The sequence below is a fragment of the Diabrotica undecimpunctata genome, chromosome 1 (assembly GCF_040954645.1).
Source record: "Diabrotica undecimpunctata isolate CICGRU chromosome 1, icDiaUnde3, whole genome shotgun sequence".
NCBI lineage: Eukaryota > Metazoa > Arthropoda > Insecta > Coleoptera > Chrysomelidae > Diabrotica > Diabrotica undecimpunctata.
In genome coordinates, this window is record NC_092803.1 from 139910382 (window position 1) to 139936062 (window position 25681).

General features: G+C 33.0%; 1 protein-coding gene across 5 annotated transcripts in view; it reads right to left on the reverse strand.

Annotated features, from left to right (window-relative positions):
• LOC140432290 (protein SERAC1) overlaps nucleotides 1-25681 on the reverse strand; it is a 104170-nt gene that overhangs the window by 58919 nt on the left and 19570 nt on the right. For 2 of the 5 annotated variants that reach the window (XM_072520111.1, XM_072520108.1), the window contains exons 1-2: nucleotides 3809-4007; nucleotides 3551-3645 (exon numbers count right to left, since the gene is read on the reverse strand). The exons of 2 other annotated variants lie outside the window; for them this stretch is intronic. The gene's annotated coding sequence lies outside the window, so the exon portion shown is untranslated. Of the gene's footprint in view, nucleotides 1-3550; nucleotides 3646-3808; nucleotides 4008-25681 lie in introns of those variants that run through there. One more of the 5 variants, XM_072520109.1, reaches the window with a different exon arrangement.

Sequence of the window (25681 nt, forward strand, 5' to 3'; positions counted from 1 at the left end):
AATATTTACTTTTGAAACTGTTAGTGTAAGAATTTCTTGAAATTTAATCATTATATCACAATTACACTAAACTCTAAAAAATAACACGACCGGTAAATAACTTAACAATAACTATAACGTAAATATAACACAATATAATTAACTTAAAAATCAACACGATACAATTTGAATTTAAAATGATGGCAAGTTAGGATCTGTAACATGAGAATATGTCTCGCTTACGGTAATAAATTAATTTTTATAGCCTCTTGACGAATGAGACGGCGAATATCAACACGTGCTCATGTTTACTGATGGGAATTTGGTAAACGAATATACTTTACTTCACCAGTAATTAGTTTTTTCGCAAAATTGCTAACAATCTAGGTTAATGTAATTGTAATGTAAGATTTTTATTAAGCAAAATATCTTATTGAGCGTTTTGTGGTGTAAATACAGTAGTTAGTCGAATCGTGACGTATGATACATCTGATTCGAAAGGAGAGGGGATAGCAAATATGATGAAACAAAAAACACACATGACGGCATTGCCAAAAGGACATTACATCATATCTAAGTGATTATTGATCCGATTGGAGCGTGTGATGCGTTAAATGAAAGGGGAGGAGATAACGAATATATTAAGATAGAAAAAACAAATAAGGCCACTACCAAACGGGCACTAAACAGTATCTTCATTATTAATGAACGTATAGTTACACAAGAGATATCCTAGGGCACTATGGATAAAAATAGTTAAACTAAAAGACAAATTTTGATTTATTGACTTAAAGAAGGCCTCTGGCTGAGTATAAAATAAACAACTGCTCGAATCCTAACACGCGACATGAAAGGGGAGAATATAAAGAATATATTAGGGAAGAAAAAATAAACAAGGCTACTAACAAAAGAGCATTACAAAGTATCTTCGTTATTAATGAACATATAGCGACATACGATATATTAAATTACACTATGGATGATAATAGATACGCAATAAAGTGTAAATTTGCTTTATTGACCTGAAGAAGGCCTCTGTCCATCATCATCATTCTAGATTTACAACCCTGCGTGTGTCCTAGCCTCTTCAAAAATTTCTCTCCAGTCGTCCCTATCCATCGCCTTTCTCCGCCAAGCACGTATTCCCATATTTCTCATGTCTTCATCGATGTTATCAAGGAACCTTGTTCTGGGCCTTCTTCTCTGACCAATGGGTCTATCAAGGAGCGTTGTTCTAGCTGGGTCATTTTGTTCCATCCGCATTACATATCCTATCCACCTCAGACGTCCTATCTTAATATGTTTTACAATATCATGTTCCTGGTATATTCTATTAAGTTCGAAGTTGTATCGTCTTCTCCACACTCCATTGTCATTCACTGCTCCATAGATTCGCCTTATTATTTTTCTTTTGAAACATCCTAACATGTTTTCATTATTTTTTGTAGAGTCCAGGTCTCTGAACCATATGTTAGGACTGGGCGTATTATTGTTTTGTAGAGTTTTATTTTTGTATTTCTCGATATAATTGTGGATTTAAGGAGGAAATTGAGCCCACAATAGCATCTGTTGGCCGTGCAAATTCTGCGGTTTATCTCTGCGGTAGTATTATTTTCAGTGTTAAGGAGCGTTCCCAGGTATAAAAATTCGTTCACTGCTTCGATGACGTCGTTTTCTATAAGAGTGGTCGTAGGATTTGTGGTTGTGCTTATTTTCATATAGTTCGTTTTGTTGGTGTTTATTATTAAACCAATTTTTGTGGCTGATTCTTTTAATGCTACATACGCCTCTTGTACAGCGTTTTCCGTTATCCCAAGAATATTGATAAAGCGTAGGCCAGGATTTGCACTGATTTATTATATATTGAACCAGTGGTTGTGATTTGTAACAAACGTATTACTTTTTTTAGAGCCAGATTGAACAGTATAGGGAGGGTCTCCCTGACGCAGCCCATTATTTGTTTTAAAAGGTTCAGACAGTTCCCCCTGAATTCGTACTCTACATTCAACCTTTTCAAGAGATAGTTTTGTTAAATTTACCAACTGATTTAGTATTCCTAGCTCTTTCATTGCTTTGAACATTTCTCTTCTATTCGTAGGCTGCTTTGTAGTATATGAATATGTGATGAGTATCAATGCCATATCCCAATGTTTTTTCCAAAATTTGTTTCAGGGTTGCAATCTGATGAATTGTCGATTTACCACCTCTGAAACCAGCCTGGTATTTTCCTACTATCCGTTCTGTACATGATGCCATACGGTGACATAGTACTGTGGAAAATAAAAACGCTGCATTTAGAAGCGTAATTCGATATCTCCTTTTTCGTATATGGTGCAAAGTATTCCAATATTCCAATCATTGGGGAAGGATTTATGTGTCCATATTTCTTTTATAAGCTGCTGTAATGCCATAATGGTATCATGACCACCTTCTTTATATAGTTCAGCTGGGAGATTATCTATTCCGGGTGATTTGTTCCTGGTTAGCTTTTGAATTGCATCTTTACGTCAAGAATCGTTGGTGGTTCCGCTTCCCTCTCGTCTGCTCCCCTTAGCTCATCTTTTTCGTCTCTCAGGTTTTCTTCTTCTTCCTCCATATTAAGTGCCTGGTTAAAGCATTCCACCCATCTATTCATCTATTTAATACATCTTTCCTTGTTGTTAATAGGTCGCCATTCTGACCTCTGCATTGTCTTGTGGTTGCCTTGAATACTTTTCTGTTTATGTTAACTTTCTTATAGAATGCTCTGAATTCTTTCTCTCTGTTAAGGTTTTCTATATATTTAAGTTCCGTATTTAGGTGGTTTCGTTTTTTTTGTATCCTGCTTTTGCACAATGTAGTGTGACGATTTTTTAAATTTAAGACCATGTTAAGCCACATTTAAAAAAAAAACTTAATTTTCTTTATAAATATGTGTTGTTTTCTGTAAAATAATAAATGCTAATAAGTTTTCATGATTAACACAATCAAATAACAAGAGTTAGGGTTTTCTAAACTTTAATCAACATTTTTAAGATTTTTTAAAACTTTAAATTTTAATATCTTAGTTTTCTTATTTTGTGGCTTACTGTTGCAATAAGGTCTTCAATTATATTTTATCCAATCTATTGTTTAGGACACAATAGAATTAGTGTGTCCATTGTGACTACATTAGCATAGTTTAAAATAGTAAGTATCCATATGCAGCTATTTATAGGAAGTCAATGGTTAACAAATCTTCCCACTATCAATTTAAATAAATACCTTTATCATAAAACTTGACGAATACTGAGTAACTCAAACGATCAGTGTCAATCAGCGGGAACTAATAATAGATCCGTTTAATGGAATTGGCATTAATTAGGGGGTCTCTTTGGAAAATTATCTTTTTATAATATTTTTATTTTAGAGAATTAGTTCTAATTTAAAATTAACCACAAAAGCGGGTGTTTCTTTTTGACTAAACAATTACCCGCTTATTATCTCTAGAAATAAAAGGTTTCTGGCAAAAGAGAATGTCCTATGCGGACTCTTGAGCATCCAAGACATACCTTGTGAGAAAGATTTAATATAAATAAAAGTAATAACATACCTTAAATATATCAAATAAAAACTACCAGTTACATCTTCCAAATTGCTCTAATATTAAGTTTTGAATGCTGAAGTACGCCAAGCTTAGACCAATACCTAAAAAAATCCACGGTTAGAAAAGTAATGAATTCAAAAAAAGGTGTCATATCATTTTACACCATACGCCAATGAATAAAAAAAACGCAATAGTGTGTCGAATTAGTAGCACTTATACAAAGTTTTTTAACTAATAAAAAAATTCCAATCGAGTTATGCTTACATTGTTTGTTTCATATAATCCATCTCTGAATATTAATTATAAAATCAGAGATATCTAACTAACTGCATTTCATCCTTAATGTTTTTCGTTTTTTGTTACTTTTTTGAGATTTTTTTTGGTACAGAGTAGGTACAGATTTTTCTAAAATGTTATCATCTCGAACGGTAATTTTGAAATTAGGTTACAATGACACTGACAAAATTAAGACAAATTGTCATCTATGTAACTATAATACTGATGTATAGTATGGCTTAATCTGTAATTTTTTGAGCTGATGTAGATTTAGTCCAGTGGTCGTATTTTCGAATTCAATCGAATTTTTTCGAATACGAGTTAACTCGAATGAAAAATTTCGTATACGAATTTGAATCTGTATTTTTGAACGTCCTTCGAAATTTTATACGTATACTAAAAGAATTTGCACCGGCAACACTGCAAATTCGAACAACCAAAACTTAAATAATAAAAAAAGAAGAATAATTGGCAGTTTTACTTAACCTAGTTTATGGTGAATTTGTTATCTAAAACAAGAAGTAAAAAAGGGCATGAAATATGGTGGTTCAGTGTCGGCCGAACAAAAAAAAGCCATTCTATCAACTCCATTCTGAGGGGCCTTGTTAATCTGTACAATTTTTGAAATTGTACATCCGAATAGTCCTCTAGATGGTTAAGAATGGGTTGGTAAACTTGCCTCTTCGTTCCGCTAATATTATTCCGCTAATATTATCGCCTCGGCAAGGGCGTTAACTATTTCTTTCTATTAAAAAATTATTTAAACCACCCATTAAAAACAAAGTTTAATGTAAAAATATGGTAGGTATTAATGTAAATTTTATTCTATTGTTCAATCTAAAACAACGATTAAAAACTATCAGCTGAAATTTTATCTGACGTACACTTCCCGTCATATAAAACTGGTACACTTTTTTTTCCCAATGTAAACCTGGGTTCAGACTGGATACAGTGGTTCGTGAATTAATTCGCTGTTGCCATCACAGATAACGGAATTGCACTAAATCTAATTAAAAAAAAATAAAGTTATTATTAGATAGGTATTATTTTTATCATTAACAACAAAAAACCGTATTTAATAAATTTAATAACCAGAGATAGGGTTCAGCTAATATCCAAAATATTTGAAGGATCTTTAAACCTAGATTATTGGCACAGGGAACATTGGAATGCATCTACTGTACCTAATTTTTTACTTTAATTACCTACCGAACACGAACTGTATTTTGTATCAATAAGTTTAGTCACAGGCCAACTACCAAGATTAATTTATTATTTATTATATGAACGATAACATTAACAAAAACTAACATTATACTTTATCCAACGTAGATTATAAAGTGACAGATACAATCCAATACCTCACTGTAATGTTTTATTATAATAATTTAAAGTTATGTCTAGATTGATTTTATCTATCACTATATTTGAATTGCAATATTTTCATAAATTATATTAAAACACAAATCAAGGTATGAGTACTTAATTGAGATAATGAAAAATTACAAAATTAATATGAGAATTTTTTAGGATGCATGTTTAAACAAATTTAATGTGACTGACTGATCGAGAATGCTCGATGTTTTAGTTTTTAGAATACTCAAAACTGGCGGTCTGTCACACAGCCCTGCTTTTAGCTGATTTCATATAATATTTTCGTTGAACTGGCAACAGTGCCCTAGAAATTAGAATGACACATGTGACAAGATCAACTTACACAACTTGAAAAACATGATTTTCGGTAATAAGAGTTGTACCAGTTTTTTATGACGCGAACGGTACAAGGGCCCAGTGACAACTGAAATGACAAAAATTACTTTGGTCGTATACTAGCATCGAAATTCGAATGGTTCATACCCATTCGTGTCGTCGTATACGAAAAAATTCGTATACGCACTATTCAAAAATATAAAAAACTGGATTTCGAGCGAATTTCTTCTAATTTCGTATGCGAAATATGCTCGAACGAATTCGAAAATACGACCCCAGTCGTCAGAGATTTGACCTCTAAAAATAATACGAATAAGCTGAATTTTGCAGAGTATATCAATTTTGAGACCCAACAAAAGATGCAAAAAAGTTTACTACTTTTACCCCAAGGCCTATCCCCTCTCGTAGAAGGAGAAAACGGAAAAAAAATCAATTTACTAAGAATATGTATGCCGTAAAAAAAAATATTTCAAATAAGAGAAATAGCTAAGATAATTTTCAACAGAAATGTTTATTTGCACTTTTTCTGTAGAATGAACCGTTCTCTTAGAAACACCGCCTGAAGCAACCGGTGATTTTCAATGTCAGGCAAGCGCGCGAAATTAATGTTCAATAAAATTTGTATGAGTTCGGGAGTAAAAATTCGATATGTTTTGATTCAAGTGACCTATCGACAGAAATCAAGATGCGTTTTAAAGTTAAACAGTTTAGCTTTCGTATGAAGTTTTTGTATTTTGTCGCAAATAAACTCAGATTTTATACAGGTGTTAAATAATATCAATAAAATTTATCACTTTCATTGACCGGTCACTAGGGAATTTTAATTATTAGAACCCAATCTTCATAACTTATAGACTAAAATTTCGGTTTTGAGTTTTGGCACCATATGTGAAGCATTTGAAACATGCCCAAAAACGCTGAATTCACATCACAAACGAACTCACCTAATGGGAAATGCTTCCACGAAAACGCTATGAGGTGGAATTTGTAGCTAAAATTTAAATTTAGGCATATTTAAAATGCCTCACATTTGTTGCCAAAACCGAAATTTGAGGCTAGTTTTTGAAGATTCGGCTCTAATAATGAAAATTTCATAGCGACCGATCAATGGAAATAATAAATGTTATTGGTCTCATGAGAATCGTAAAAATGGTAAGAATCACTAAACGTTTATTTATTTAACACTTTTATAGAAACTGACTTGATTTGTGGCAAAATGCAAAAATTGTATACGAAAGCTGCTCTCTTCATTTTTAACGCATTTTGATTTTTGTCGATTGGGGCACTTGATGAAAAGATTTTATTTTTATTTGTACATGACGCTGATAATCACCGGTCGCTTCAAGCGTTGTTTCTAAGAGAAAGGTTCATCTACAGAAAAATAAACTTAATAAACATATTTTTGTTCAAAATTATTTCAGCTACATTTTTTATTTGAAATATTTTTTCTACGGCATACAGATTCTTGGTAAATCGATTGTTTCCGCCCCCCGCCGGTTTTAAGTGGAAGTCGGGGGGAAATGTGGTAACTTTTTTTCATCTTTTTTGGGGTTCCATAATTGACATTTTCAGCAAAATTCAGCTTGTTCGTATAATACAGTATAGCCCAAAATAAACAGTACTAAACTTGTAATTATTTCAGTGTTTTAAAAAATACATATTATTGACACTTTACAACATGTTCTAAATGAGCTCCTCCTCTCTCAAGACAGATTTCAAATCGATATTCCAGATTTCTCGTAATGTTGGAATAAAGGTTGTCTCAAGTCCGCGAAGAACGGCATCCTTTAACTCATTGATGGTTTGTGGTGCCCGTTTAAAAACGGCAGTTTTAGTCATGCCCCGAATGTATGCGTCTGGAGATGTTAGGTCTGGAGAATGTGCAGGACAGGGGAAGTCAGTAATTCGTGAAATGAATTTATTTGGAAAATGTCCCTGAAGAAATTGACGAACTGCGACAGCTGTATGACAAGTTCCCCCATCCTGCTGGAAAAATTGGTCTCGAAATGCCAAATTACGTGCACGATAAAATTGACGAGATCAGGGATAAAGCGTGTTAAAATTTGTATGAACCTCTATTGATTAAGTGTGACTTCCCTACCATTTTCTTCTATAAAGTATGGAATAATGATTCCGTGTCCCGCAACTGCACAGCAGACACTCACTTTTGCGCTATGTAAAGGAACTTCTTGAACTTCATCTGGTCTGGCAATGCCCAGAAATCGATTTGTGCGACGATTTACATGGCCTGACAAATGAAAATGTGCTCCGTCTGAAAACCATACATTTTTCATAACTTCGGGATTTTCATACTGTAATGCAAGAATTCTGGCACAATATTCCACTCTACTATGATAATCCCTCGTATGTAATTGTTGATGTACCTGAATCACATACGAAAATGCACCTAGCTCCTTCAGGATTCTTTGTAAGGAAGTTCGTTTTAAGCCGGATTGCAACGCTGTTCTTGTCTGGCTGGCTTTCGGATTTTCCAAGATTCACGTTCACGCTCAAAAACACGTTCATGCTTATCGCTGTTGTTATTTGTCCTGGGGCGCCCTGAGTGTCCTTTTCGTTGGCACAATACATTACCCGTATTTCTAAACTTTTCATCATCATTATCATCATCCAGCCTTCATTTATCACGTCCACTGCTGAACATAGACCTCCCTTAAGCTCATCCATTCTTTGCGATTTTGTGCTCTTTGTTGACAATTTTTCGTGATACGCTTGATATCGTCAGCCCAACGTGTAGGTGGTCTTCCTCTATTACGTTTGTCTGTTCTTGGCTTCCAATGTGTAACTTTGCTCATCCAAACTTTTCAACGACCATTAAAATTATAGAATTACTTGGAGAACGTTTATTAAACCGTTGTGTGAATTGATCACACACGTATTGCAGACTTGCACTATTACGTCGGCCGATTCCGTATGAGCGAAAATAATGCTCCACAAGAAACACTTTCACCTCTGTACTTAACACCATTTTTAACAATTAGGCCTTAATAATTAATTGTTTAATGATTACTTGACAGGTCTATACTAGCTAATTTGAATACGACAGCCCGCACAAGGAGACATCTATATCTCAATTTCAGTACTGTTTATTCTGGACAATACTGTATTTAGAGGTTAAGTAACATTTTCGTTTCTGACTGGAGTAATTGTAAACAAATCAAATGAGTAATACTAAAAAATTACTAAAGTAATTTATTATTATTAATAATCAGTTACAAACTTTTTAAAACATTTCTTATAGTGATTATTTGATTCTGAAGTTATTTTCTTGTAATGTACTGTTCATTATTATATTTTTTGAGGTTAATCAGATTATATTCAACCATCGAGTTAGAATCTATGGAGAGGGCATCACGTGACTAAAAACGACCTCACTTCGGCCATATTGTTTTGACACTTTTGACAGATCGTATATGCTTATTTACGTTTGTTGGTTTTCGAATATTTTTAGTTTTATAATACTTTTATAGAAACTGTAATAATATATTGTGATAGTGCATAATAATGGTTTCTTGTTCTCAACGTAGTTACAGTGGCAGAAGCAATGTTAATAAAAAATCTTCAGGAATACCGTTCTACAGGTTAGTATACAAATATGTAAACAAAGTAATGGCCCGTACTTCAGAGAATAAATTAATAGTATTTGATTGTATTAATTTATCTTTATGCATAATATATCGTGTTTTTAGTGTTTACCGCGGGATAAATAAATCATAGTTTATTAAAAATGTATTGCACTTTGTAGATTATGATTAAATCTTCTGAATAACTAGTCATATTTTTATAGTAGTTTTAATATTATTGAGTCCGGCCATGATCCCACCGCCATATTGGTATCACCGTTAGCCACGCCTACCCACGCCGTTTTTAATATACACGTTAATATGCTCATAGCTTCTCCATAGATTCTAACTCGATGTATTCAACATATAAATAATTTAATTTAACGTTCAGACTTTCAGCAATGAAGTAGTTTTCAAAATATGAATTTATGAAAAATTAAACAAATTACATTATCATTATTATCATCAACAATAATCTCTGATTTGTCAATTGTTGAATATAGACCTCCTCTAGATATTTCTGTTTTGTACCTTTGCTATCCAATTGGTAAATATGCTTTTGAGGTCGTCGATCCATTGCGTTGGGGGCCTTTCTCGGCTTCGTTTGTCGCCCGTGGTCGCAATTTTTTTATCCACCTGTCGTCTTTCATTCTTGTAACATGTCCCTCCCAACTCAATTTTTGCCTTGTAATATGTTCGGTAATGTCATCCATTCCGGTTCGTCTAAGAACTTCCTCGATTCTTAGTCTATTTCTCAAGTTTATACCAAGCATTGATCTCTCCATATTACGTTGTGTCGTTCTCAAATTTTCCGATGTATTTTTGTGAGAGTTAAGGTTTGTGCTCCATATGTGGGGACTGGTAGAACGCACTAGGAAGTTTTTTTTTGTTTTAATGGCATAGGCAAGTGCCATACAGCCAGTCACAACATGAAAATTTTCTACCCAGAAAGAAAGATTGTGTAGTACAATATAAAAAGATAATATAAATTTCAAACTTAAGTAGCATTACAAATTTTTAAGCATTAAAATTATTATTAAGGATAGGATAGAGATAAAACATGGACACTCGTTTCTCGTCTAGGGACCCATCAAGACATTGCTTTTAAGACAAACTAAATTGGGTCACGGATAAAAGGTAATAACAAATTGGGTAAAACAGAGATTCTAATGGATTCTAATTGCAGTTAAATATTAAGCTTACTTTTGCAAATAAATTCCATCAAACATTCATTTACAACTCTTATATTTAGAGATAGCAGATAGCACATATTGTACGGAGGAAAAATTTTGATGTTGACTAAATTTTTTATTAGATCTTCAGTTTGTTTTGTGTATTTTTTACATTCGAAGAAAATGTGATCTAGATCACATTCGTTTTGACAGTCTGGACATAAATTTGAATTTACGATTTTTAGTTTGGACAGATGACTAGGATAGCAGGCGTGTCCAAATTTTATTCTAATTATGGATGTTATATACCACTAGGAAGTTGTAAACTTTCCTTTTTAAATGGATTGGCACATTGGTTTTAAACACGTGTTTTTTCCGAATGCAGCCCAACCTAAACTTACTCTTATTAACTTACACGTTTGGTTGTCTAGCCTTAATCTTATTTTGTTGCCCAAATACACATATACCTTTCCACAACTTCCATGGCTATTTCTTGATTTCTAAAAGCTTGATTAGTTCATTGGGGACGAGATTCGTCATCATTTTTATTTTCCCATAGTTTATCTTTAAACCGACTCGTGAGTTACTTGCTGTAGTTATTGTATCATAACTCTTGCTTCTCCTATGTTGTCTGTTATGAGAACAACGTCATCGACATATCAGAGATGATTTAGTTTCTGTCCGTCAGTGTTAATACCAATTACACCAGTTTATCTGTGAAAAAATCATTGGTTTCACGAAAAAATCTTATACAGATATTTAAAGGTTCTAAATGGCTGTAAATTAGGGGTAGCTAACGAAAAAGGAAGACGTACAGTTAATTTTGCTTTGTTTTTTTTATTAAAAAATCGTAAAAAGTGAAAAAAAAAATAGTTTTTGCGTATAAAACGTTTCTTATACATTTTAGAGAAAAATGGTTTAAATAAAAGTTGAAGATCATAAAAAGTTTGTTTGTATTGAGACTTTCAAAATTAAAATACATAAGCAATTAACCGAGACAATTTAAAAAAAAACCCTATTTTTGCATCAATATAACTTTGTTTTTGCATAATGACATGAAATATAACGATTCAAAATTGTGGCAGTTAATGTGTTATTTAAGTGTGCTAAATTTCAAACGGATTGACCAAATAGTTTATAAGTTATTCAAATTTATAATCGCGGAGAGCGATTATTTAAACTACTGTACTTGCCCAAACAGTCACTTTCACTCTAGAGGTATTTTGTAAATCGAAATCGATTCTTTGAGACTTCATTGTTAAGGTATTCTACAAAAAGGCTTAAGATTTTAATAAATTTGTTATTAAAAAACAGTTTGAAAAGAGGCTGATTTTAGAATATAAGGCCCAAAAATTAGTTTTTTAATTTTTATAATTTATTTTTCTTTTTATTTAACAGAAAAATGTAATACTCATAATTATTGCGTAAACGTATCCAAATTATATCGAATCGTTGATTGATAAAGTGGACAAGTATGGACGCGCGTTCCCGTGCTGATCCATCCATACCCGCGAGTGTCGATGTGTGTAAATATGGTCTAAATAGCCTCGCGGCTATCGTGTCTTTACTATACACGTGTTTAAAAAGTCAAAAGTAGCTATTTAAAAAAATGTCCTCTGTACGTTACGTGTTGCATCTTATGTAACTTTGATTGAAAAGTTCGCAATTAACACTTGTACCTAGACTTGATTGCAAATAGATTATTTTGGATTCAGAGTTAATACTTTCTGGAATTCATAAATTAAAAACGTTAGTTTTTTAGAAAAGTATTACATTATTTAATTAAAATAATATATACTATAGCACATAATTTGCTCAAACTCCAAAAATACCACTTGTATCCTAAACTATTTTGCAAAAAGACCAGCAGGAAAAACCAAGCAATTTCTATTATGAAGATGAAACAAAAGGAGAAAATATAAATTTAAAATCACCTTAAAGTAATGATGAAACTAAGAGTTTTGTAAACGATATTTTATTATGGCCAGAATACTTAACAGACGCCATGCGAGGGTATTATATAAAAAATCCACCAAAATCAATAAATGGACTTTGGAATCATCTTCTATTCGACGCAATGAATGATCAAAACAAATTACAAGAAAATTAAAGAAATTTGCATGAAAAATGAAAATTTGCACAATATCGTTCAGGAAGTGTAACGTATTTTTTGGTTCTACTCATAGGTGGAATGTTTACAAAAATTCAAAAAATACAAAGTTAATATTTTTGTTGTTGTATACGATTTTCTACTGATCGTATAAAGATCTGAGGAATATAAAATAATTAACAATAAATTGAAAACAATTTTTCATAATAGTGATGTTAGTGACCCTTCAATAGAGGAATTAAAATGATGTGTACAAGATTTAAACCTAGCAGAACTGAAAAATGAAGTATTACAATTTAAGACTTTTATTAGTAAAGAAAATATTATTTAGCCTGTATCTATGTAGTCATTTTTTCAGGAAAATGTTATTATTGCAACATCCCAAATTTAAACAAAATTCTGATAATTTATTCAACCCTTGAAATAAGCAACACATGCAGTGAAAGATTATTCTCAGTAAAGGACAGAATAAAAAAATTTTTAAGATCCACATTGAGCCAACAAAAATTAATTAGTTTATTATTACTTTATGTAGAAAGAGTTATTAAATAACTATATCAATTACTAATTGACGAATTTGCAGAATTAAAAGTGAGAAGAAAGGCAATATAACTAATCAATCTGGGTATATTTGCTTAAGTATTATTGTTTATTTTAATAAACTATGTGTATTATATTTAATTTTGGTACATGTATATTATTATTTTTTTTTTGGAATCCAAGAATTAAATAGAACTTTGAAACCAAACTAAAAAACGCAAAATATGTGTCATGACTGAAAAATAGGCCCGGAATTACAATGTTGCCTAGGGCCCGCTCTAGAATTATTCCGCCACTGATTTATAATAACTTAAACATTTTTATGTCACACGCTTGTACATAAGCACACTCAATGAAAAGCTGGTGAAAAAACACACTTTTCAAAAGAAAACAGAATTTTTTAAGACCAATAGGAAACAAGATAGCATTTTTTTTCTTAAAATAATATTTTTATTATTTATTAACATTAAGAGCTGAATATTGAACAGGTTGGCTATTGATTATATACTTTAGAAATGAACTACAACGTTAAAGGAGTTTTATTGTTTCATAAGGTCAATGGACCCCCAAATATGAAAAAATCGCCGAGTGCTAACATTTAAAAGGGCGTTTTATTGAGTAAGGGGTGAATTAGACTCTATGCACTAGGGTGCATTTGGGTGAATTTTATGAATTCTAACAAACAACAAATTTTGTACCATTTGAAGAGATTTTGCCTTACCTATATTTAGTGGCTTGACTCATGTACACCTGTTGAGTATTTAACCACATTGTTTTTTAAGCTTAGTTAAAATCTTTCATACGTCTTTCTTTTATACATCTTCGTATAAAATCTTTACGTTTGCATTCAAGTGGTAATACTTATTCCAGGTAAATACACTGATGATGGATTTTTTAGTTCGAAAACGTTCTGCTGCGATGTAGCCTGAGGGGGTCGGTTAATTATATACCTTTTATAAACAATTTTTACATAAAACTGCCTTTTGCGGGAGTTTTATTTTCCTTGTGGAGGAAGGGATTAAATAAATATTAATATCAAAACACGAACTTTTAATTGCCACATGGTTATACGGCGAGGAGGTCAGACGTCAAGTTAACGTATCTTGGATTCGAAGGATTCGTTGAAATTAAATATGGGAAAATTCACGATATGTTGATTCGAGTGTTCGAAAGCTGGTGGTTAATTTTTACGGAGAAAGGGACAAAAAAGAAAATTTAGGCCATGACTTGCGATGAATGACTGTTTACTTTTTTTATTTCTCCTTGACTGATAACCTCAATTGAAGTGAGATTTTTATCTCACTTAATTTATATATGTAAATCTACATAGTCTTACTTCTTACTATAATATATACATAAGACCCAATACGACGACATACCTTAAGTTAAGTTAAGTCAACCTTGAAGTTACAATTAGTAAATGGGTATCTAGTGAGACTAAAATTAAGAAACGAATTGGACAAATTAAGCAAGTGACAAAAAAACTAAATTGCATGCTGTGGAACACATAAATTAGACGACACCAAAATCATAATCTACAGACCATAGTCGAAAGCAGCACAACTTATGGAGCTGAGGTCTGGCAAATGACAGAATGTTTAAAAAACTTTAAGACAAAAATAATAAATGTCGAGATAGGAAAAAGAAAGGGTATTGAGCCAGCAACGATCGACACCATTGAAGCCAAGAGCTTGAGATGATACTGACATGTAAGCCGTATGAATAGAGACAGATGGCCAAAGAAAATAGTGGTCAAAAGACCAGTGCAAAGAAGAAGAAGAGGACGCCCGAAAAACAAGCAATGCAAAGATATATCATCTGGTCCGACTTAGAGTACATACATATACCTATATACACATATTTTGCACTTCTTGGTCAAGTCAAGATTTCGCGGGGCATTATCCTACCACTCATTCTTACAATTTCTACCAGATTTGTTTTCATTTTTATACCAGCATTTCCATTACTAGTGTTTCTTTTCTCTATATATCACAATTTGCATCTTTTACGCAGTTTTTCATCCTTTTTTCTTCCCACTTCATTTATTTGATGCAAGCAACTCGAACTCTTATTTTTATTTACTTATTTACTTATTTTTAGCGCATCGTTACTCGGATATCTGAATAAGAGTTCTTTTTGCTTAAGAGATTCCATCATTAGAGAGTTTTGTTATTTTAGTGAAAGTATTTTCAGTCTAAAGGCCGTTTCTATTAGTATCATGTTCAATACTATTTTGCCAACATCCTGTCAATGCAACCGAAGGACAGTATTATCCCGAATGCGAATTCTCTTAAGTTTTTGTGTAGTCAAGATATCTAGCCTTAGTTGTTTCATATAAGATATAAAATAGTATCTAATAGGATCATATCGTTTAGAACAAACCATAAATTTAAGTTACAGCAAATAACCTGCACATAAAATGCAGTAACTACATCAAATAACTTACTTCCTTATTTAAGTTTACAAAGTAGTTACAATTTTTTATACAAAACAAAAAATTAAACCTTGAACAAAATTAATCAAATATTTAATCGACATAGATTAACAAAAAATTAAAATAACAATTTTTTGTATATTCTCTATTGATCACCAAAATAAATTACTGCTCAACGTCGAGAAAATAATTTATTTTCCTGATCAATTGTTATGGCAAATTGACCTCTTTCGACCATATTGTGACCCAGATAGTATAATAGTTTTTATTAAACTCTTAAAAATATAAGATAAAAGGGTAAAATTAATTATAGTGATAACCAACTTCGGCGAGATATTATAATAGTTTTTATTAAACTTCTAAAAATATAAGATAAAAGGGTAAAAATAATTATAGTGAACCAATTTCGGTGCGATACGGATAAGATCTATAGACGAATTTACGCATGAACTCGTTTGTTTAATGGTCACTGAAGTAAATTCAAGAATATCGAATAACAATTATTGAAGTCTTAAAAATTAAAAAGTTTTAAATGGGTTTGGAATTTAAAAATATACCATGCGGTCCATATGTATGGAATAAATTCATTTTTAGCGTTATTACGTACTGAAATTATTAAGTATTATTATGAGAAAAAAACCTGAAACAGGTTGATTTTTATTCTTAAATTGACAATTTAAGGTATGAAAATATTATACCCCTTCAGCACCCCCTTTGAATTATAAGCACCCCCTCGAAAATTCTAAAGAACAAAGGGAGTCGTATGGCACCTTGTTAGAAAGGGATTTTAGTCCTCTGTTCAGTAATATAAAGTTTTTTAAGTTTGGTGCAATCATAATTAAGAAAATTGAGTTTTAAGATGTAAAATTTTGATAAATATCACAAAACTTTAGGTTGAATGAAGATAATAATGTCACATAATATTTAAAATGTATTTTTCAATGTACTTTACAATTAAATTAAATGTTCAAAATGACCACCATTCACTTCTTGACAATAACCAAGGCGATGTTGGAATTCTCATACAACATTTTGTACGACAACCGGGGTTATTTTGTTAATTTTTTCCGTTATCCTAACTATTAAATCAGCAACTGTTTGGTCTATCAAAATATACTTAAGATTTTAAATAACCCCGAAAGAAGTAATCAAGAGGAGTCAAATCAGGGATCTAGCCGGCTATTCCATCGTTCCACGTCTTCGAATCCACCTATTTGGAAAAACCTTGTTCAAATAATTTCTAACTGTACGTGCAAAATGCGGCTTAGCTCCGTCTTGTTGGTAGTAAATAGATCGATTTATCTCATTTGGATGATTAACATCAGGAAAAAATCTTCGTAATGTAGGCGCTAAAAAGTGAATTCAAAAATCTAGGTAAACCTCACCATCAACTGTGCCCTCAAAAAAATAAGGACCAATAATTTTATTATTAATGATACCAGCCCAAACGTTAACTTTTTTAGGATATTACGTGTGAGTCTCACACACCCAGTGAGGATTTTCTCTGCTCCAATATCTACAGTTCTGTTTGTTAACCGTTCCGTTTAAATGAAACGGAACTTCATCAGAAAAAACTATTTTGTTTATGAACTGCAAATCTGCGTTCATTCTGTCCATCATCATTTCACAGAATTCTTGGCTTCTATCAGGATCATCTTCATTTAACTCCTGAACCAACTGAAATTTGTAAGGGTGGTATTTTTCTTTATGCAAAACTCTCAAAATAGATGATTTACTTACATCATTGACGGCGGCAAGTTTTTGAGTTGTCTTATGCGGATTTTCCTCAATCTCTAGAAGTACATCTAACTTTTTTTCATCAGTAAATTTAACATTTCTACCTGGTTTTTCAATATTTATTACATGTCCAGTATAACGAAAGTTCTTTTCAATTTTGCTAACTGTCGACTGCGAAACTTGTTGACCAGGGTATTTTTATTAAACATTTCACAAACCTCCTTTTGAGTTCTTGTTTTATTACAACAACCAATCATAATTAAAATGTCTATTCTTTGAGTCTCTGACGTCTTTTAGTAACTTTAAATACCTAAATGACAGCAGCCTACTAGATTCATATCAATTGTTTATTTAAAATCTGACCGAATTAAGTCAAATAAACATATTCAATGATAATTTGTACTTTAATACAAGTTTTCAACCCTTAGAAATCACCGCTTGTGACGTAAATAACGTTAAAAAATAATTTTTTACATGTAAAATGCTTAACTTATAAATTCAAATCAATTACAATTCATTCATCGCTTGTGAAATGATGTTTCATTGGTTTCAAGTTTTAACCCCTAAAAAGCATCCCTTTATGCAATGATACTGAGTTTAAAATGTTTTAATTTTGCATTTAGATAACTAAAAATTCATTCCTCGCTTATAAAACGATACTTCTTTAGTTTAAACTATTTCCCTAAAAATCATCCCTAAAGACGACTACAACATTAAAAATAGTTTTGTTTATTGCATTTGCTTATCCCAGGGGGTAGTAATAGCTATTAGGTTAATTATACTGCCTTTTGTTTCTTAAAATATTCTAAGAGACCATCTATTACGTGCTGTAACTTACTCAGTTTATATGCAAATATCTTTTTGTAGTGCTCATTTCAAAAGTCTTTTCGTGGACTAAAAAAAATGTTGATATCTATACCCACGAAAAGTCAACAATTTTCTTAGAATTTAATGTTAAATACATAATGTTAAATTCTTTCTATTTAGTGGCCATTGCGTATACCTACCTAAAATTCCGTAGAAAAGAGTTATAGAACAATTTTTGTGAAAAAATAGTAAAAATGGCCCAAAAATGGTGTGGGTGGCGAACTTTGAAAAATGGTATCTCGGATACTGTAAATCTTAGTCTTCTACCAAATGTCATTTTAAAGGCGAAAGATAATTTTTTTCTGTTAAGCAATGCCTATATCTATACGTGTGTTCCTGTTTTTTTTTTTGTTTCCTTTTTTGATATATTTTTGTCAAAAAAAATAATTTTTAAATTTAAAAAGTGACTTTTTGATAGGAAATTTAATTTTGAACATTTTTTCTTCTATAGATGTATATGTATGAAAACTTAATAGAATTCACCCAAATGCACACTAGTGCATAGGGACAAATTCACCCCTTTCCCGAAAACGCACCCCTTTAAATAGTAGCACTCCACGTTTTTGTCATATTTGTGGGACCATTGACGATATGAAACAATAAAATCCCTTTAACGTTGTAGTTGCTTCCTCTTCTCTTCTTCTTATTTTTATGTAGATATAACTCTGTCTGTTTTTCAATGTGCCTCCAGTAAGTTGTCGTTCCATCGTTTTCGTGGTCTTCCTACTGATCGTCTTCCTATTAGAGAATCGTCTCTTGCCGTCTTTACTACTCTATTTATTGTCATTCGGCTTATACGATCATTCTATTCTACTCTTCTATTTCTTACTCAGTTTTTGATGTTCTCCACCTTGCATCTATGTCGTATATCTGTGCTTCTAGCTCTGTCCCATAGTATTAATTGTTTTAAGAGTTTTCGTCTCCGCTGTTTCTAACATCCTTTTTGTCCTCTCTGTGTCAGGTCGTGTTTCTGCCGCGTATGTCATTCTGATGACTGTTTTGTAAATTCTGCCTTTAATTTATTTCCCGATATTTTTATTTCTCCATATTGTTTTATTCAGGCAGCCTGCGTCTCTGTTTGCTCTATTCACTTGATCTTCCACTTCAGTTTCGAGCTTTCCGTAGCTAGATAATGTTATTTATATACCTGGATATTTAAACTCCATCACTTGTTCTATAATCTGACCTTCCAGCTCCAATTTCCAGCTAAATAAACATGTTAAATTTCTGGCGGTTATATTAAATTGGTGCAGCATACATTGTAAATCGTCATCACTTTGAGAGAGTAGTATTGCGTCGTCTGCATAGTTTCCTAAGTTCCTTCCTAAAGTATATGGTCACTGGTCTACAGGTTTTCAACCATTGTACCGCGGCACACTGGTGCGTCGCGAAATTTTACCGTCTTTTTCACTAGTATTTAATTTTTTAATTTGCCGTGATAATAACTTTACCGACTATTTTTCATTGAATAAAACTTCTGTTCTGCGCTTTTCAATAGTTTAATAGTTTCAATAGTTCAACACTCGACCAACAGAATGCGGTAGCAGACGTGAGTTAGTTCAACATATAAAGGCGCGTTTTCATGGTACACTTTGGATGAATTATCGATTACATGGATCACCAACACGAAGTTGTACGTGCTGGAATTGGCAAAATAAGCGAGTATCTTTTAAATGAACTTGAAAAACAGAAGATTAAAAAAAAGGTTGGTGCAAAAAGCAAAGCACAACCATGAGAAAATCTCTTCATCCGAGACTGAAATTTCAAATTGTACTAAGATATCTTGCAGCTGGAGATTGCTGTTCAACACTCGAAGCTTTGTATCGTGTACCTAAATGATCCATTTCCTATTTTCTGTCGTTCACTAGTAACTGCCGATGAATAACAGCAATAATTGTATGTTTACATGGTTGACTTTGGATGATTCATCCGCGATGCATCCTCTAAAGTGAACAAATGTAGAACTCTGTTCAACTTCGTTCAATATTCATTTTGGATGATCATTTTCGATGATTAATAGTTTACATGATTTATTTATTTTTCACTTTGGATGATTCATCCGGGATGATCATCCAAAGTGTATCGTGAAAACGCGCCTTTAGAGAGTTTTTGTGCAAGCAAATACGTATACGTGACGTATCTTTTTGACCTATAAGCATGCGCATTAATGGTTGAACTAACGTATCTAGATACGTATTATATAAGGTAACGGGCTGATACGTTACGTTCATACGCATCCCTATCGAGCCGAAAGTAACCGAATGCACAAGGGGATCTTACCCAATTACCAAGATATCAACATTGAACATCCACATTTCATCAGCACACGTGACACGATTTTTTTCACATTTGTGTTTAAGTATATTTGTTTTGATTTTTATAAATAATGGATAGCAGTAGAAAACGACTTCACTTCAATGAAGATGATTTGTTTTTGTTGAAGGAAGTCGTAGGCCAGAACCCTTACGATCATCAGAAAGGTGAAATTTAATTCAAAAGCGAACAAGATTTTTACATTGTATATCAGACATGATATCTAAATGAAAGAGGCCGTATAGTCGTGCAAAATGTGGAGAAGAAGCGCATTTTCTATGTCCTCGTCTTCTTCATCATCAATAAAGGCACATACATTCATTATTGTATACGTCCATCTCCACAATTAAAAATTGTTCAAAAAAATATTTGTTATTTATTTTGAATATCAAAAATAGGGTTAAGTGACAAGGACAAGACTGACACTGACAACTTATTAGTTTATCATTAATTCGATGAGGGCAACACCATGATAAGTGCAGAACTTTAAATCTCAATTTAACGTTCATCTTTTTCGTTATAACGTCGATACGTTAGTTTTTACGTAAAGGGAGATACGTTACGTTAGGTAGTTACAAAAACTCCCTTTTATCGCTTGTGACGATAGCGTTTGCTATGAATGGTTACCATCGACTAGACATCGGAACCACACCATCGATGGCAATACCACATCGAGTCTAAACATCGATGTTTTCCAACACCATTGTTGACATTGAACTCAATACAACAGTCAATAGAATCAAAATTATGTCAAAATATTATTATGTATACAATGTCAAAATTTCTTGGACCTAACCTCACAAAAACAAATAAAATGGTTTATTTATTCCTTTACTTATTCCTTTATTAAAATTTCTGTAGTTATAAATTTCTCTAATAGAGGGTTATGATCGCAGGTTTTCTTGCACACTGTCAGTGTTGATCGCTACTGTTGATCGTAAAATTTACGATGCTCTTCTCTACTCACATCTCACTCAGAAAGTCGTTGGTCAAACGTCAAACTATCAAGTCCCGTATGATTGAATTTCTTTGCACGTTGTAGTCAGAGTTAGGCTACCTCTCGATCGCCTTTAAAATGGATCGATTTCTAATTAATAGTGAATTACCTAGTGCTAGTGCGAGTATCAGTTCAAGTGAACGCAATGAAAATCTGACTGATGATGAAAACATTTCGGAGTGTATACCAGCGAAATGCAAACATATTGCCAATAGTAATTGTGTAAATGTAAAGGGAATTGTTTGTCAGTACCATGAAAACTATTTATCTTTCAGCTTCACGTCATCTGGTGGTGAACAGCCTAAACCTTAATACTTGATATGTGGCGAACAGCTGTCCAACGAAGCCATGGTGCCGAGTAAATTAAAATGACACCTACTTACAAAGCGGCTGAAAAACCTATTGAATATTTTAAAAGACTCTTGTCAAATCAGTCTACTCAGGCTTCCACTCTTAAAAAACTTTCATGTGTGTCGGATAAAGTACAAGAAGCCAGTTACGCTGTGGCTGAGTTGATTGCTGAGTTGAAAAAATATGAAATCCCATACAACTGCCATACAACGGATTGCCTATAGTAATTGTGTAAATGTAAAGGGAATTGTTCATCAGTACCATGAAAACTATTTATCTTTCAGCTTCACGTCATCTGGTGGTGAACAGCCTAAACCTTAATACTTGATATGTGGCGAACGGCTGTCCAACGAAGCCATGATGCCGAGTAAATTAAAATGACACCTACTCACAAAGCATTCATTTGCGGCTGAAAAACCTATTGAATATTTTAAAAGACTCTTGTCAAATCAGTCTACTCAGGCTTCAACTTTTAAAACACTTTCATCTGTGTCGGATAAAGTACAAGAAGCCAGTTACGCTGTGGCTGAGTTGATTGCTGAATTGAAAAAATATGAAATCCCATACAACTGCCGAGACGACTATTTTACCAGCATGCTGGTAATTGTTAAAATTATGTTTGGTGAAGAATGTGAGTAAGAGGTTAAGAAAATACCATTATCTAATAATATGATTAAAAGGAGTATCGAGGATATTGAAAACCAAATAAATGAAAAACTCAAAACAGCTAATTTTTTGCGCTTCAAGTGGACGAATCCACAGATATCACCGGGAAACCCCAAGTTATTGCTTTTCGTTAGATTTATCTGCGAATCTAACGTAATTGAACAGTTTTTATTTTGTAAAGACTTCCCTGAAAATACAACAGGACTAGACATTTTTCAATTAGTGAACAGGTTATTTTATCACTGCTGGTTTGTCTTGGCTGTCTTGTTTGAGTGTTTGCACAGACGATTGCCCTGCGATGGTAGGACACACTAGCAAGGTTTCTGGCTTTAGTCCAAAAGAAAAATCCAGATATTATTTTCACACATTGTTTTTTACAGAGAGAAGCACTTGTTGCTAAGTCATTGATGCCTGAACTGAATGACGTTTTGCAAGCTGTTTGTTCCAGAAATGAACATATCATTTAAAATATAAAATAAAAATATAGTTCTTTACACTTTTCTTAGTGTAGAATAAGTAAAATATTCACTAATATCAAGTTTGCTCGGGATAGCCGACTCAATGGCACCACAGCCTCTTAAATAGTTTTCACACCTAAATACAAGAGGCGTAATCTACACTTTTACGCATCAAGTAGTATTTTATTAGTTCGTTCTCACACACCGCCCTTGAGGCATGTGCATTTTAAAACACTCTCAATTCATATATAAATATCTCTCTACGCCGAAACGCGGGCATTTTTCTCATAAATACGGTTTTCTCTTTTACGTGTGATAAAGAAAGAATTATTTGATACTGTATAGTCAGCTAGAGCCGTGTTGAGGCTTCTCTACTCTAAAAATAAGTTAATTATAAGTCGATAAACTAAAGGTGATTTTATTTCTCTGGAGTTATATTTGCTCACATTAACAATCCTTATCCTTCAACGGTCACTGAAGAACCAAACCTATGGAGATACATCCACTCACAAGTCCTTTGAAGTAAGGGTTGGAATCAAAAGATTTCCAACCCTCTCATATAGGGAGCCAGTTACAAGGCTCCCCCTCACTGTTATAAAAATGGTGAACTACATCAAAAGTAAGCCTTTAAAAGCGAGATTATTTAAAACTTTATGTTCTGCTATGGATTCTACGCATACGCAGATATTGTTGCATACAGAAATAAGATGGTTATCTCGCGGACGTGTCTTCAAAGATTCTATAAACTTAAAGAGGAGCTGTTAGTATTTTTTACTTGTGAACAGTCTGAATATGCCAATTTCCTTAGTGATGACACCTGGTGCACCAAAGATGCGTTTTTGGCAGATATTTTGGGAGATTGTATGTTTTAAATTAGGGCATGCAGGAAAGACAAGAAAACATCCTCACCTCTACTAATAAAATCAGTTCCTTTCAGCAAAAACTTTTACTGTGGATAAAGAAAGTTCAAAATCAAGCCACGTGAGACATGTTTCAGTTAGCAAACCTTGAGACCTTTTTTTGAAAAGTCTTAGTAAACTGAATGACAATATCAAAAAGTATTTTCCCTCTCTCGATACGTCATCAATGGATTGGATACACAATCCATATATCGAGTCGGCTTATGACACGGCCTTGTTCACTACTGATAAAGAGGGTGAACTGATAGATATAAAAACGATAAGCTTAAGTACAGTAAACTAGTTAAAAAAGCAGAAGCTCAGTCAAAACTGAAGAAAATCAAAGTTAATGTAGATGCATCATTTTGGATTCTCCTCTTCAATGAATATCCACTGGTCACAAAGGAAGCTATGAATGCAATAATACCGTTTTCAACTTCTTATATATGTGAATCTGCTTTCTTGTCGAAGAACGCCATCAAGAACAAAAATCGTTCATATCTAAAATCTTTTAGAGGACAAACTTGAGGGTGTGCTTGTCTACAATACGTCCTAGAAAGGATTTAATAATGAATGGTCAGCAAATACAAATATCGCATTAGATATGGTGTCACTATTTTTAATTAGACGGACATCTTGTTTTATACTCCATTATTTTTTATTATCACCTCATCTCTCTTAACACAAAATTTATGTTTGTAAGTGCATTAAAATTTTGTTTTCTTAATTTTCCTAATTAGTTTCCATAATGAGCACAGCATTAACTCAATGAATTATGTTTTAAATTATATTTTTAAAGAAAGTAACATAGTAAAAAAATCACATAACAATACATTATGATTATACTCATTAAAGATATTACACACAACGCAAAAGTCTAAGGATATTTTAATAATTTGACAATACCAATGACAGAAATTTCATGACCATATAAATTTGCTTGTATCATAATTGTTGATACAGACACTTACTTCTTATAAAAAAAAATTGTAAAACTGATAGCAATACGTGTTTTAGAATGTTTTTTATAAGGAACAAAAAAATCGACATTTTTATGTTTTGTTTATTTTTAATTTTAGTCACTTTATACCATTCTTGCTTAATTGGTGAGTTAACGATATTATCCTTTTACTATGCAACGACAATATTTAACGTTGGACGAGATGAATAGAGCCGTGGGCCTCCTTCAAGCTGGTATGCGATAAACTTAAGTTGCTGATCAGCTGGGTGTCTCCCAAAGCGTCGTAAATCGTTTGTGGCGTCGGTTTAGAGACACTGGGAGTCCAGCCGAGTAACATCCAGGACGTGGTCGCTCTACAACCTTCGCTCAAGACCGATCTTTAATTTTGAATGCCAGAAGGCAGCCAACAATCACAGCACCCAAACTGGTGAATGAATTACAGCTTGCACATAATGTAATAATTAGCAGCAGTACTGGGAGGAATCGTCTCCGTAAAGCTAATCTTCGTAGTCGGCGACCACTGAGATGTTCACCTCTATCTAGAGGCAATCGCGCTGCAAGATTAACCTGGTGTCAAGAGTTTTAGAATTGGACTGACAATGACTGGGCCACAGTTTTGTTTAGTGACGAATCTAGATATGGATTTTATCCAGATTCTCGTCGGACAAGATCTTGGAGACGACCCGGAAATGGAGAACGATTACGACATCTTCAAGAAGTGTATGCATACAGTTGTGGTACATTAATGGTATGGGGCGGAATCATGATTGACGAAAGAACTGACCTGATTTTCCCACATGGCTTTCTCATAAGTCAGCAATATTTGGACACTATTCTTGAACCTGTTGTGTGCCCGTTTGCTGCTGCTGTTGGAGGAAATTTTTACTTTTTGCATGGTAACGCTCGACCATACGTTGCGTATATTGTAACAAACTGGTTGGATAACGAGGGTATTGATGTATTGCCGTGGCAAGCACAATCACTGGACTTGAATCCCATTGAGCATGTATGGGACATGCTCCAACGAGGAATCACTCCACATATGGGCAATATCTACAATGAGTT